Source organism: Pelophylax lessonae, assembly GCF_965119305.1.
Source record: "Pelophylax lessonae genome assembly, chromosome: 2".
NCBI classification, from domain to species: domain Eukaryota; kingdom Metazoa; phylum Chordata; class Amphibia; order Anura; family Ranidae; genus Pelophylax; species Pelophylax lessonae.
This window is the reverse complement of record NC_138769.1, coordinates 224,387,399-224,401,508: the sequence shown is the minus strand read 5'-3', so window position 1 is coordinate 224,401,508 and position 14,110 is coordinate 224,387,399.

Sequence of the window (14,110 nt, the reverse complement as noted above, 5' to 3'; positions counted from 1 at the left end):
TGTTGCTTATCAGAAATGCGCAAACTTTGAAGTTTTTATCTTTTCTGTTAATTTTTTGTTATATGAAGGTACCTTGTCAGGCATCAGCAATACACAGCATGGGAGTTTGTGTCCCTTCTGTCTTTATATGGGTTTTATTGCTGATCTTGCTACACTTCAGAAATACACAACATGGATGGTTTTTGTGTCTTTTCTGTCTTTAAATTTGGCTACGCATCTGAATACTCAACAGTGAAGATGGTTTGTGTCTTCCTCTTTATATTATATAGCCCTAGCTTATTGCATTTTTAAAATACACAACTATGAAGTTTATGTTGTGTCTTTTCTGGGTTGGTCTATCTAGTTGCACTTCAGAAATACACAACATTGTTGTCTATGCTGATGTCCTCTGTCTGCATCTATTTTCTGGTGCTGTGCATCAGTAACGCACAATCTGTTATCTTCTATATTTGTGATATTAGTTATACATGTATCACTTTCTATTGCAGACCTTATTTTCCCAGGGACATGGAGGAGGCAGAAGTTCTGGCTGCAGAAACGTCAGATGTCAGAATGCGCAGTCCTTTCTTGGCTACCTTTTGTATCTCCCATGTGTATTCTAATTACCTTTACTCATCTTGACGTTTGGTTATGTATCAGTGTTCCTGACAATGTTTTGTATGCCTTTTTCACTTCAATAAAAAAAGAATGTGCAGTCCCTTACATTTGGGCATACCAGAGGCATTCCCTCTGCAAAAAACCTGGCAGGGTTGTAGAAAACTAGAAGAAGTTTATAAAATATCCTCCTCTTCCCTTTAACAACTTTGTTCATAGAGGTATTGTGGCCTAAAGATGCGGTATCAGAAATTATCTGACCCGTATACCCAACTCAATAGGTTTACAATTCTATATGTATCCCTCATATCACTTTCTTAGCATAACTGGTTGCAGTAAGTCAATGTGAGTGTTCTGCTACTATGGACTTACTCTGAAGTATGGATCTCCTTAATGTATCCCTCATCAGTACCAAAAGGCACCCAATGGTATTGAAGTGGATTATGGTTCCAGACATCAGGTAGGACACCTGATCTCTACGATATGGTTAAAAACATTCTTTTAACAAACTCCTTTTCGCTCAATTTTATTAAATTTGCAGACCGGTCTATAGGGATTGGAATATGGTTCCAGGCATCAGGTAGGACACCTGATCGCTACGATATGGTTAAAAGCATTCTTTTAACAAACTCCTTTCCACTTAATTTTATTGCATTTGCGGGCAGGTGTATAAAGGAGTTTTCTGGTATATGAGCATTTTTCACAACCGACATGCCAACATTCAGATGTGAGGGATTTCATAGGTTTGGTATACTTTGGGCAGGGGTGTCACAAGGGGGGTGCGGAGGGGGCGGACCGCACCAGGGTGTCCACCAGGGGGAGGGTGACACCCAGGCCCGGATTGGCCAATCAGGAGAATTCAGGACTGGTTGCTTAGCTGAGAGGAGGCGGGACGGAGAGAAGACATCCTCGGGTCTGAGAGGAGGCGGGACGGATTGCTTACCTGGGAGGAGACGGGACGGAGGTAGAGAAAAAAATGTAATCAGCTAACTCTGCATTATTACAATTATGCTCGATCTCCATCCCGCCTCCTCCCATCTAAGCAGTTCGTCCCGCCTCCGCCCTGCCTCCTCTCAGACCCGAGGATGTCTTCTCTCCGTCCCGCCTCCTCCCAGCTAAGCACTTCATCCGGCCTCCACCCCGCCTCCTCTCAGACCCAAGGATGTCTTCTCTCCGTCCCGTCTCCTCCCAGCTAAGCACTTCGTCCCGCCTCCGCCCCGCCTCCTCTCAGACCTGAGGATGTCTTCTCTCCGTCCCGCCTCCTCCCAGCTAAGCACTTTGTCCCGCCTCCTCTCCGTCCTGTCTCCTCTCAGTCTCAGCTAAGTAATCGGTCCCGCCTCCTCTGTCAGCAGTGACGTAATGGCGCCATTTTTAAATCTAAAGCAAAATACTGCAGTGGCGCGCGCCTCTCATCGCGGCCAGGTAAGACCCCTCCACAGCCTCTGACCATCTTCCCCTGTACCATGTCTGCAGCCTCTGACCATCTCCCTCTGTACCATGTCTGCAGCCTCTGACCATCTCCCCCCTGTACCCTGTCCGCAGCCTCTGACCATCTCCCCCCTGTACCATGTCTGCAGCCTCTGACCATCTCCCCCTGTACCATGTCTGCAGCCTCTGAACAGTTATTAATGTCGCTATTTCCACTACATTTAGTGTTATATGCTATGATTTACGCAAAAAAAAAAAAAAACATTATTAAAAGGGGTTGGGGGTGACACCGTGAGTTACCGCACCGGGTGACACCAACCCTAGTGACGCCACTGACTTTGGGTACATACCGGTCCAGCTTCTGAGCCCAGGTAATAAGCTTACCTTAATCTATTTCCTTTGAGCGGGCCTCCCTTTACCCATCACTATGAAAGATAAATAGTAATTTAAAGGGGACCTGCAAGGGGTGTCTGTCAAGGAGCCTCCTGTTAAATAATGCTCCTGAACAGAGTAGTCTTTAACCTCCCTGGCGGTATGATTGTCAGGAATTATGTACCAAAAGCGGTACAATTTTTTGCATGGAAATTTGACGTTATGTATTATAGGCCTACAATTCTTAGTAATTACTGACCTAAACCTGACCAAAACAAGACTCTAGTAGACATCCCAGATGTGATAAATTTGAAACACAAACGCATGAATTATAATCTAATCAATAATGTAATTTTATTATATATATATATACACACATATAAAATAAAATTATATTATTGATTAGATTATAATTCATGCGTTTATATATATGTGTGTGATGTGTGTGTATATATATATATATATATATATATATATATATATATATATATATATATATATATATATATATATAATATAAATGTTATGTGTTTGTGTTTTGTGCAACATTTGAATTTCCCTCCCAGTTCCGCTCCCATGCACCATTGCTGCTGCAGGGAACGGAACCAGGAAGTCATCAGACCAACGGACGAGCGGCGGGGATCTCGGCTGGCGATCACAGCAATGGGAGATCATCGCTGGATCGCCAGGAGAAGGTAAGGGACACCGCTGCAGGCTCTGCACATCCACCCCGAGCGTGACCCGGGGATACCGATAGTAGCATAAAAAATCCACCCCGAGTCACGCTCGGGAATATCGCTAAGGGGGTTAAGCCAGATCCACTTTGTTAATCAAAGTAGTGTCTTTGTTTCATAGAGAAAGTCTTGGATTAGTCCTGTCAGTGGCCCTAAGAAGGGGTACAGACAGGATAGATTACGATTGCTAGATGATTTAGACCAGGGGTGGGGAACCTTTTTTCTGCCAAGGGCCATTTGGATTTTTGTAACATCATTCGGGGGCTGTACAAAATGATCAACTTAAAAATTAGCCTGTTATATTTGACCACAGCGTGCCCCCTTTCAATGCAGAGTGACCACAGTGTGCCCCCTTTCAATGCAGAGTGACCACAGTGTGCCCCCTTTCAATGCAGAGTGACCACAGCGTGCCCCCTTTCAATGCAGAGACCACAGCGTGCCCCCTTTCAATGCAGAGACCACAGCGTGCCCCCTTTCAATGCAGAGAGACCACAGCGTGCCCCCTTTCAATGCAAAGAGACCACAGCGTGCCCCCTTTCAATGCAGAGTGACCACAGTGTGCCCCCTTTCAATGCAGAGTGACCACAGCGTGCCCCCTTTCAATGCAGAGTGACCACAGCGTGCCCCCTTTCAATGCAGAGTGACCACAGCGTGCCCCCTTTCAATGCCAGAGTGACCACAGCATGCCCCCTTTCAATGCCAGAGTGACCACAGCGTGCCCCCATTCAATGTAGACTGACCACAGCTTGCCCCCATTCAATGTAGACTGACCACAGCATTCCCCCATTCAATGCAGACTGACCACAGCGTGCCCCCATTCAATGCAGACTGACCACAGCATGCCCCCATTCAATGCAGACTGACCACAGCGTACCCCCTTAAATGCAGACTGACCACAGCGTGCCCCCTTTCAATGCAGAGTGACCACAGCGTGCCCCCTTTCAATGCCAGAGTGACCACAGCGTGCCCCCTTTCAATGCCAGAGTGACCACAGCGTGCCCCCTTTCAATGCCAGAGTGACCACAGCGTGCCCCCTTTCAATGCCAGAGTGACCACAGCGTGCCCCCATTTAATGGAGACTGACCACAGCCTGCCCCCATTCAATGTAGACTGACCACAGCTTGCCCCCATTCAATGTAGACTGACCACAGCATTCCCCCATTCAATGCCTGGCTGTGCTTTCAGGTCTGCCTGTAAAGTGTGAAGGCCTGTCCAGCAGGGGTGTGAAGGCCTGTCCAGCAGGTGGTGCTGTGGAGCAGAGGAGCAGAGCGCGGGATCAGAGGCTGTCAGGGCGTGCAGGAGAGAGGAGTGTGTTGTGCGTGACCGACCGACCGACCGCGTGTGAGTAACCCCCCCCCCCCAGGAGAGCAGCGGCGGGGAGCGGCGCTCGAACCCCCCCCCCCTCTCTTATCGCGGGTGGCGAGCGGTACAGTAAACCCCCCCCCCTTTTTTTTTGCGGCGGGCGGCGAGTGGTGCGGACCCCCCCCCCCCCTGACAGAGAGGGAGCAGAGGAGACTAGCGGAGCAAAGGCTGACCGGGAAGTGACAGAGGGAGGCGGGTGCAGAGCGGAGACTGACCGTCTGAGGGAAAAAAAAAAAAAGCCAGGAACTGCTAGAGTCAGACTTAAAGGGACATACACTAGGTAAGTAAGACTGGTGACTGAGATTGTACACTGACTGAGGGTGTAGTGTAGTACCTGAGTACCTGTGAGTACCTGTTACTACCTGAGTATCTGCGAGTACCTGAGTATCTGTGAGTATCTGTGAGTACCTGTGAGTACCTGAGAATCTGTGAGTACCTGTGAGTACCTGAGTATCTGTGAGTACCTGAGTACCTGTGAGTACCTGAGTATCTGGGAGTACCTGTGAGTACCTGAGTACCTGTGAGTACCTGAGTATCTGTGAGTATCTGTGAGTACCTGTGAGTACCTGAGTATCTGGGAGTATCTGTGAGTACCTGTGAGTACCTGAGTACCTGTGAGTACCTGAGTATCTGTGAGTATCTGTGAGTATCTGTGAGTACCTGAGTATCTGTGAGTACCTGAGTATCTGTGAGTACCTGAGTATCTGTGAGTACCTGTGAGTATCTGGGAGTACCTGTGAGTACCTGAGTATCTGGGAGTATCTGTGAGTACCTGAGTATCTGGGAGTACCTGAGTATCTGTGAGTACCTGTGAGTACCTGAGTATCTGTGAGTACCTGAGTATCTGGGAGTACCTGTTACTACCTGAGCGTTGTGCGTCTGACCGGGCTGTGCGACTCGGGGTTGTGCGTCTGACCGGGCTGTGCGATCGGGGTTGTGCGTCTGACCGGGCTGTGCGACTCAGTGTTGTGCGTCTGACCGGGCTGTGAGACTCAGTGTTGTGCGTCTGACCGGGCTGTGCGACTCGGTGTTGTGCGTCTGACCGGGCTGTGCGACTTAGTGTTGTGCGTCTGACCGGGCTGTGCGACTCAGCATTGTGCGTCTGACCGGGCTGTGCGACTCAGCGTGGTGCGTCTGACCGGGCTGTGCGACTCAGTGTTATGCGTCTGACCGGGCTGTGCGACTCAGCGTTGTGCGTCTGACCGGGCTGTGCGACTCAGCGTTGTGCATCTGACTGGGCTGTGCGACTCGGTGTTGTGCATCTGACCGGGCTGTGCGACTCGGTGTTGTGCGTCTGACCGGGCTGTGCGACTCGGTGTTGTGCGTCTGACCGGGCTGTGCGACTTAGTGTTGTGCGTCTGACTGGGCTGTGCGACTTAGTGTTGTGCGTCTGACCGGGCTGTGCGACTTAGTGTTGTGCGTCTGACCGGGCTGTGCGACTGAGGGTTGTGCGTCTGACCGGGCGGTGCGACTCAGTGTTGTGCGTCTGACCTGGCTGTGAGATTGTGAGTGTTGTGCAACTGAGTGTCAAGTGAGTGGAGCGGAGTACCAGAGGGTGAGAAGGTAGCGTTAGGAAGCCAGGAAATAGCCACATAGGATAGGCTTAAATCGCTGAATCCCCATTAGATTAGATAGTAGGTACAATGCCCGGCGGGTGTGGAGATGCGACTCGGTGTACATCTTGTGATATGTATGCGTTCCTCGGTCATGCGATCGAGGGCGAATACAAATGTGCAAAATGTGAGCACGTTGCTTCCCTGGAAGCTCAGGTCCTGAATCTAGGGAAGCAACTGGCAACACTGAGACGAATGTCCATGCCGGAGGAGAGCCAGGATTGTACCAATCAGGTGCAGGCAGGGGTCTGCACAGAGGTGGGCGGAGTATCGGAGGTGCAGGCATCAGAGCAGAGTAGAGGGGTGACAGTTAGGAGGGGTAGAAGGGAAGGAGGCTGATCCTGGGCTGGAGCACCCCAATAGATACGCCCCGTTGTGTGATGTTGGGGAAACCAGTCAGGGACCAGCATTGCTGGAGCAGAGCGACGCCCCTAGCTGCCAGGGGAAGAACTCCTCCAGTGAGGCTGGGAGAAAGGGAAAGGAAAGACAGGTGCTGGTGGTAGGGGACTCAATTATTAGAAGGGCAGACAGTGTAATCTGTGACCAAGACCGTGTGCGCCGAACAGTCTGTTGTTTGCCGGGCGCTCGGGTTCGGCACATAGCGCATCGGGTGGACAGATTATTGGGTGGGGCTGGGGAAGACCCAGCTGTCATGGTACACGTGGGTACCAATGACATAGGCAGAGGAAGACGGAGAGTCCTAAACGATTTCAGGGACTTAGGCGCTAAGTTGAGGACTAGGACCTCCAAGGTAATATTTTCCGAAATACTACCTGTACCTCGAGCCACACCAGAGAGGCAGCGGGAGATTAGGGAAGTTAACGAGTGGCTGAGGAGCTGGTGTAGTAAGGAGGGTTTCGGGTTCCTGGAGAACTGGGCCGACTTCTCAGTCGGTCACCGGCTCTTTGGTAGGGACGGATTGCACCTAAATGGGGTGGGTGCAGCCGTACTGGGTGCGAGGATGGCCAAAGAGTTAGAGGGGCTTTTAAACTAGGGAATGGGGGGGAGGGTACAGATGTAGAATTACCCAGTGGAAAGCAAGTTTCAGAGGGCAGAAATGGGGGCATTAGCGATAGGGTGTGCGGAGCTCCTATACCCAGGGTGGGTATGGGGAAAAATCAAGAGAGCAGCCTAAAAACATCAAAAGAGGATAAATATAACCGATCAAAATTACGAGGTTTGTATACCAATGCCAGAAGCCTGGCCAACAAGATGGGAGAGCTGGAGCTGCTGATATTTGAGGAGGACTTAGATTTTGTGGGGATAACTGAGACTTGGTTTGACAGCTCTCATGACTGGATGGCGTCCATTCAGGGGTATTCCCTTTATCGCAGAGATAGAGAAAGTAAAAAAGGGGGAGGGGTATGTTTGTATATTAAGAACAGTATACAGGTAAATATGAGGGATGATATTAATAATGGAGCTATGGACGAGGCAGAATCCCTATGGGTAGAGCTTCAAAGGGAAGGCACGGCGGGGAAGGTAATATTGGGCGTATGCTATAGGCCCCCCAACCAGAGGGAGGAGGGTGAGGCGGACCTCATGTTACAGATAGGATTGGCAGCAAGGATGGGAAATGTCATTATAATGGGGGACTTTAATTATCCGGATATAGACTGGGCAGAAGGAACCGCACACTCAGCCAAGGCTCGGCAGTTCCTAAATGTTTTGCAGGACAATTTCATGGGTCAGATGGTGAATGCACCGACAAGAAGCAATGCGGTACTTGACCTACTGATTACCAACAATACAGACCTGATCACGGATATAGAAATACGGGACAACTTAGGGAACAGTGACCATAGGTCAATTGGTTTCAGTATTAATTACAGTAATAGGAAACACAAGGGTAATATAAGGACGCTGAATTTCACAAGAGCCAATTTCCCTAAACTGCGCTCGCTGCTAGAAAATATCAAATGGGATAGAACCCTGGGAACAAAGAACACGGAGGAAAAATGGGAGTGCTTCAAGAGCATACTTAACAAGGGAGTGGGCCAGTGCATTCCACAGGGAAATAAATTTAAAAGAGCAAAACTAAACCCTGGGTGGCTAAACTCCAACATTAAAATGTATATTAGAGCTAAAGAAAAGGCCTTCAAAAAATACAAGACTGAGGGGTCATTGGCAGCATTTAAGCACTACAAAGAGTGTAATAAGAAATGTAAAGATGAAATCAGGGCGGCTAAAATAGAACACGAGAGACATATAGCGGAGGAGAGCAAAAAGAACCCCAAGAAGTTCTTTAAGTATATAAACAGTAAGAAAGCCAGGCCAGAGCACATTGGCCCCATAAAAGATGATAAAGGAAAAATGGCCACTGAGGACAGAGAAAAGGCGGAAGTGTTAAATAATTTCTTTTCTTCAGTCTTCACAAAGGAATCGGGGGGCTACACGAAACCCGCTTGTAAGGCCGAACTAAATAATACACCTCAGGAAGTGCCGCCATGGCTAACAGAGGATAGACTTAGAGCTAAACTAGAGAAACTTAACATAAATAAATCCCCGGGACCGGATGGCTTGCACCCGAGGGTTCTTAATGAGCTCAGCCAGGTGATTGCCAGACCATTATTCTTGATCTTTAAGGATAGTTTACAGACGGGTATGGTGCCAGCTGATTGGAAAAAAGCCAACGTGGTACCAATATTTAAAAAGGGGCCGAGATATTTCCCGGGTAACTATAGGCCGGTCAGCCTAACATCAGTAGTCTGCAAAATTTTGGAGGGGATGATAAGGGACCACATACAAGACTTTAGTAATGAAAATGGTATTATAAGTGGAAATCAGCATGGATTCATGAAAAATCGTTCGTGCCAAACCAATCTGTTAACCTTCTACGATGAAGTGAGCTGCCACCTAGATAAAGGTAAGCCTGTGGATGTGGTGTATCTGGACTTCGCAAAGGCCTTTGACACCGTTCCTCACAAACGCTTACTGTACAAACTAAGGAAGGTAGGTATGGATCATAAGGTGAGTACCTGGATAGAGACCTGGCTCCAGGGGAGAGTACAGAGGGTGGTGATTAATGGGGAGTACTCGGATTGGGCGGGTGTGGAAAGTGGGGTCCCCCAGGGTTCTGTCCTGGGACCAATCCTGTTTAATTTATTCATAAATGATCTAGAGGAGGGGATATCTAGTACAATCTCAGTATTTGCAGATGATACTAAATTAGGCATGCCAATATCTTCTATGCAGGATGTGGAAATCTTGCAAGCAGACCTGAACAAAATAACGGGGTGGGCAACCACATGGCAGATGAGGTTTAATGTAGAAAAATGTAAAGTAATGCACTTGGGTGCCAGAAACCAGAAAGCAAGCTATTCACTAGGGGGTGAACCTCTGGGTGAGTCTAGGATGGAAAAGGACTTGGGGGTACTGGTAGACAACAGGCTTGGCAGTGGCATGCAATGCCAAGCCGCCGCAAGCAAAGCCAACAGAATACTGGGATGTATAAAAAAGGGGATTCACTCCAGAAATAAAGAGATTATTCTCCCGCTCTACAAGACTCTGGTCCGGCCACATCTGGAGTATGCTGTCCAGTTCTGGGCACCGGTCCGCAGGAAGGATGTGCTGGAACTGGAGAAAGTCCAGAGGAGGGCAACAAAAATAATTAGGGGAATGGAGGACATCGGCTATGAGGAAAGACTACAAGCACTGAACCTATTCTCTCTGGAGAAGAGACGATTGAGGGGGGATATGATATCAATGTACAAATACTGTACTGGCGACCCTAGCATAAGGAACAAACTATTCAGAGAAAGGGAATACAATAAGACACGTGGCCACTCACTAAAACTTGAGGAAAGGCGGTTTAACCTTAAAGTGCGTAAGGGGTTCTTCACTGTAAGAGCGGTAAGGATGTGGAATTCTCTTCCACAAGCAGTCGTATCAGCGGGGAGCATAGATAGTTTCAAAAAACTATTAGATGTACACCTTAAAGACCACAACATACAGGGGTACACAATGTACGGTTAAAAGCAAACACACACACGCATCATGGGTTGAACTGGATGGACTTGTGTCTTTTTTCAACCTCACTAACTATGTAATGCAGACTGACCACAGCGTGCCCCCATTCAATGCAGACTGACCACAGCGTGCCCCCATTCAATGCAGACTGACCACAGCGTGCCCCCTTTCAATGCAGACTGACCACAGCGTGCCCCCTTTCAATGCAGAAAGCCAGTGCACTTACCTGCAGCAGCGGCTTCTCTTCGAGTCCTCCCGCCTCCTCCTCGACCAATGGCATGGTTTCGCCTTTCGGCCAATCAGGGAGCGGGTCTCAGACCCTCTCATTCTGCATGGGTGGGCTCGGGGCGCACTGCTCTGTGCCTCGGGTCCACCCTTTTCTGTGACTCACACTGTCAGGACGGAGACATCGGCTCCTTCTGACAGCTCCGCTGGCATACACAGACTCAGTGGCACGCGGGGGGGGGGGGGGTGCTTGAACGCAACGATTGTGCGGGCCGCAGGTTCCCCACCCCTTATTTAGACAGTCAATCTTGCTAACCTCCTGATTGCACAGGTTTTTCTGATTTCGTCTTTAAGTTCCACTCCAGATAGGTCCTGCATCCTGCATCCAAAGCAGAGAAGGCAGAGACTTTAGAGGGACAGACCTGCTGATCAGCCTCTTGATCCAAGATATCTGCATCGCTCCTAATGGAGTGGAGGTAAAACACGATGCAAGCCTGGCATTTGGCAGAAAGATCTTGCAGGCAGTGGTCCCACCCTAAGGTAGGCCTGTGGTTACTTTATTATCCTCTTATGTGTTGCCGTCCTGGAAGGTGAGAGGAGAAAACTGTCCGTTAGAATTACAGGTAACGGTGTTTCTACGAACCCTTCAGGACGGCAGGCCTACTTCCCGCCCTGTTAAAAAAAGGGAGAGGAAAGAATGTAAACAATAGGTGGTAAGTACCTAAGTGATTATTCATCCCTATTGAATCGGTTGCAGAACTACTTTTTTACTACAAGGGGAAGGGTGGGGCCTTTTAACAGCTGTGAACTGATTGTGTTTCCTGTAGGGTGGAGCCTCTCATCTCTCATGTGTTGCCGTCCTGGAAGGTTCGTAGAAACAGTTACCGGTAAGTCTAACAGACGTTTTTTTTAGCTAGTTATTATTGTCATTGGTATGGTGAGTAGTGTCCCCCCATAGCTCTTGCGGTCTTGGGGTGGATGTGGGCCCCTCCTTGGGATGATTGGACCCCCGGGTTCCCTTCCATTTCCCTCAGCCACCAGTAATGGTGGTCTTTGGCTCCAACCTCTCCCGGGGTAGGTTGGAGCTGGCTTTGCCACTTGCTCCAGTAAGGAGGGGGGTGGACGCGGTTGTTGCTGACTGGGCTGCCCGGATCGCCAACGGGGGTCCTTGAGCAAGTTCCCTTTGGGCTCCCTGCGGTGATCATAGGCTTAGGAGGGGTGCAGATGTTTCTTCATCCGCTGGTCTGCGCCTCACGTGACTGTATCAGGCCGAAAATTTAGTCCGTTGCTTTGCGGCCTACTCGCAGCTGTCCGGGTACCTGACCAAGCTGACCGAGATGAGTGGACGGTACTGCCTACAAATGTGTACCTCACGTAGCCGGATCAGGCAGAAAATTGAGGCCGCGGCTTTGCGGCTGACTCGTGGCTGTCCGGGTACTTGATGGGCTCACTAAGCTGTCCGAGCGCCTTACCAAGCTGACCGGTGGATGCCAACGGATCGTCTCATGCGGCCGGATCGGGCCAAAAATTAAGGCAGCGGCTCAAGGAGCTGGCTGTCTGAGTGACTGACCAAGCTGTCCGGGCGTCTGACCAGGCTGTCCGAGCTCCTAACCGAGCTGCTGATCAAGCTGACGGCGGACTCGCAACCAGATCGGGCCCCAAATTTAGGCCGCAGCTTTGCGGCCTACTCGCGGCTGGCTGTCCAAGTTGCTAACCGAGCTGTTGACCAGGCTGTTTGAGCTGCTGACCAGGGTGATAGAGCAGCGGATGGGCCCCCCCTTCCCCCCTCAGGGGGGGTGGACATATGGACTGCCTGGCACCCCCCTTGAACCAGAGGGTGCCGTGGGGGCATTGTTGTGTGGGAGTACTCTGCCTGCGCATCTGCGTCAAGACGGGCCCCCTCTTCCCCTTTATAGGAGGCTATGTCCTTTTATGTCCTTTATGGTGGGCGATCCTTAGGTCTAATAGGGGTCCTTTCATAGCACTTTAGCTTGCGTCTCCTAGTGGGATTGTGGTTGGTGACCTCCCCTGCTTATGCTCTCAGAGTGAGGTTAGCATATAGCAACTCTACTGGGTCTGTGTCCATGCACTTTGGGTGCTCTGCGGTGAGGATGATTCCTTTTTTACTGCACATGCGCATGAAAGGGCACTGGTGGATGCACTGATTTTATCAGTGCAGAAAATTTTAACATGGGGACGCTGGTCCCCTCGGGGCCCACAGATCCCCTAAAAGCGGCAAAGGTACTCCCTTTTCCTGCCTACTGTGACAAAACTGTCGCTAGTCAGTGGTGTTGTTCTAAACGCAATAATGGTAACCGCGTATGGTGTGTCTGTGGACCAGGCTTCTAAAAAGGCTCTATCAGATCTCCCCTTTACGGGGGACCGTCTTTTTGGGCTCTTTGTTGGATGAACTGCTCAAAGGCCTCACAGGTGGGAAGAGAACTCTTCTTCCTCTATCCGCTAAGGGCAAGTCACCGCGTAATAGACGGGGCCCTTCTTTTTCAGCACCCAGGCAGCCCGTTCGTGCCTTCAGCACACAGGAGAAAGGACCTAAGCCATTTAGGTCATCTGGGGGTTCCAAGAAGATGTGGTCGGGGAAGCTGAGAACAGGCCCCTACAGATCTGTGGACAAATCTCCATCTGCATGAAGAGACTCCCTCACCCATATCTAGGGTGGGGGGACGTCTTTGTTTTCTGTCCGGAACCAGAGACCTCCTTGATTCAGGACAAATGGGCCCAGGAGCTGCTCCGATCGAGTTACAAGATGAAAGGTCAGGTCCTGACCGTTGGACAGATTCTTCCCGTCCAATCTATGCCTATCTTCAGATTGGTTACGAGAGGCAGTACAAGATCTGCTGTCGCAAAGGGTGTTTTGCCGGTTCCCTGTTCGGGATGTAGGTACTTCCTATTCTCTATATATCTTTGTAGCATACATTATTCAATATTAGGGTGGATAACACACCCGGAGGACCCCTTTCCCAATTCTTTTGCTACTACCTTTTTTTTTTTTTTTTTGGCATTATTGCTATTTATTAATCTTTGATGCATTAAATATTAAACACACATTTTGAAATAAGGCAGCAAACGACTTCTGAGGGCGAATCATTCCTATACACCATACCATGTTCAATGGCCTCTATGTACAAAAATAGCGTTTTCTCCTCTATCCCGATCCCGCCAGCGTCATACAGATGTGCAACAGCATGGAGGTTGGTCTTAATGCCAAGCTGCCGTCAATCTCTTTTGCTGGAGGCATATTCAAAAGATGCCCCCTCCTCCTCCCCAACACCATGACTGAGCTGTCACCGACCATTCATGGTCACCTAACTGGTCCTTGATCCCTGTGACAGCCAATCCCCGGTGATCACAGGATGGAGGAAGCCCAGGTATTGCCCCACAAAGATGACGTTACTCATTTTAAAAGGGCTGACATGTGACAGCCAATCCCGGTGATCACATGATGGAGGAAGCCCAGGTATTGCCCCACAAAGAGGACCTTGCTGATCTTAAAGGGCTGACGTGTGACAGCCAATCACGATGATCACATCATGGAGGAAGCCCAGGTATTGTCCCACAAAGAGATGACGTTGCTCATCTTAAAAGGGCTTACAGAAAGAGGTTAATATTGCTGTATTAAACGAACATATATTAGTGCCATTCATGCTTCTTGTCCATGTCACACTGAGTAGATGAAGACGGCCATTCATGTGGCCAATCAACAATACAAGATGGCGGAAGAGATAGCCATGTGACTGGCAGCTCCCAGAACATGGGCGCCGTTAAGCCGTGCAGTCAAGGTGAGAACATGACCCA